The sequence below is a fragment of the Microplitis mediator genome, chromosome 9 (genome assembly GCF_029852145.1).
Source record: "Microplitis mediator isolate UGA2020A chromosome 9, iyMicMedi2.1, whole genome shotgun sequence".
NCBI classification, from domain to species: Eukaryota; Metazoa; Arthropoda; class Insecta; order Hymenoptera; family Braconidae; genus Microplitis; species Microplitis mediator.
Genome location: NC_079977.1, coordinates 17,831,259 through 17,833,589, shown reverse-complemented (window position 1 = coordinate 17,833,589; position 2,331 = coordinate 17,831,259).

Genomic DNA, 2,331 nt, shown 5'->3' with positions numbered 1-2,331 from the left:
AAAATGAGCGATTGAGGTGTGCACTCTTGGATTTTCCAACATTTTTTTATTTATGGGCAATATTTATAGAAAATATATTAAATTACAGAATTGGTTATGTTTTGCTTACTATTTATTTAGTGCCTTTTGTTTCAAAATGTCGACAGTTAATGAAAGTTTGACAGCTTTATGTTTTAGTTGTCTTGGCTTAATATTTATAGTATTTATATATTTAATTTCACTCCGAATTTACTCCGGATTTTTTACAGTGTAGGGGCAAAAACAGATTAAATTCTTATATAAAATAAATACGATTTATAAACTTAAATTCAAGAAAAAATATTTGAATTTATCATTCATTTTAAAACAGATCTAATTTTTGGACACGGGTGTATGTACGTACGTATGTGATATCTGTAACTTTTGAATGAATGAACCGATTTTGATCGTCCAGGTGGCATTCGACGCGGCTTGTTAATTTCTACAAGCTGCAATAATTTGAGCCTGATCGGTAAAGTGCGTGTGGAGATATTGAAAAAATAAAATTTTTTCAAAAATGTTCTTTTTAGATAACTTTTCATGTGCTCGATGGATTGATCGCAAAATCTATAAGTAATTTATGTTAAATAATTTTTTTTGCGTAATTTCAAAATATAAAATGGAACTTCAATTAAAAGAGATTCGAGTGCACACAAATCAGTTCTTTCCTTAGCGATGCGTTAAACCCCTCCACCCTCCCCCCTATATAGATTAATACTATGGGTTAAACTGCTATGGAATAATTAATTTACTAGAATTTCAATGCAAATTATTAATTTATTTCACAATTAAATGACATAAGGTTACAACTCAGAAATCAATCGTTATTATCCTTAATAACCTAGGGAAAAATAGTTGAGATCTACGCTAGTATTACCAGATCTACGGAGATCAAGATAGAACTCATAGTTGTCAAAGCTTTTTGCTTCGAAGAATTAAAAAAATAATTTTGAAAATTCACGGATCTCAGTAGATCTTCAGAAATCTAGATAGATCTCCATCGATATTGTCGTGGAATCTTAGAAAATCCGATGTGATTTTTTGATATCACTATGGATCTACCTAATCAAATGTCCGCGTTCATTAGAGATCTTTAGATATCACCAAAGGTCTAAAATCATTTATACTATGCCAAAATCATCAAAGATTTTCTAAGATCCCCGTATGAAAAAGCAATATATGAGCTTCAGTATAATTAAAAATATATGATAAATTATATGGAATTATAAGAAGTCATATATGGAGCCATATACAAAATTTTGCCGAAATATTATATGATTTTATAATTTGCAACGTATATATCGGTAATATATTTTTTTTTACCTTAAGTTATATGATAAGATATATGATTTAATTATATGACTGAAGTATAATATCCCAGTAAACACATTGACGTAAATTTGACGTCAGAGTGACGTTACGCTGTGTCATCATTTACGTAAGATATAAGTCACGAATGAGTCAGGTGTGACTCATTATTTCACACTTTTTTACGTAAGATTATGATGTAAAACTAATAACGTATGCATGATGTAAATGTGATGTCTGTGTGACCTTCTATGACGTCAATATGACATACGGCTGATGTCAAAATTATCAATTCGAAAAAAATATTTTGAAAAATAAAAAAATAAAATGATATACCGAATTTTTGATTTGATTATTACCGCGCGAACGCATTGTGAATTCTGAAACAAGATTAGATAACGCTAAATGATGAAAATATCCTGGGCGTCTGCTGGGTTCGAACACGGCTCCTCTTGGCTGGTAGTCCTGAAAGTTGCTCACTGGTCCACATCACGAGAGTTCAAATCTCGTGCTTAATTGATGTATTTAGAGTGAAATGCCGGAAAAGACAGAGTTAATAAGTTTTCGTGATAGATTTTTACAAAATTTGAAAATACTCCATGAACTTATATGAAATTTTATAGAAACAATCTTTGTGGGCCTCGATGATAATTGTATAAAATTTCATCAAGTTTCATCAAATTTTTTAATTTATTGTTGTGATGTAAAATTTAAAAAATCTTATATAGAATTTTGCAAAATATTAAATAATTTCACAAAATCGTATGAAATTTAATCGATTGAAAAATTCTGATACTAAACTTCAAAATCATAATAGCAAAAGAGTTCAAACTGTCGTTACATTTTCTTTGTCATCCTAAATGATATTTTCGATATATCATTTAAAAAATTAAAGTTAATTTTTTTATGCTCACGCTAATGTTTTAATCTAAAACGTCTGAATGATCTATTATCGAGTTTATCGATTACTTTGACCCCAAAAATGTTCGACGTTTATTTGTTATT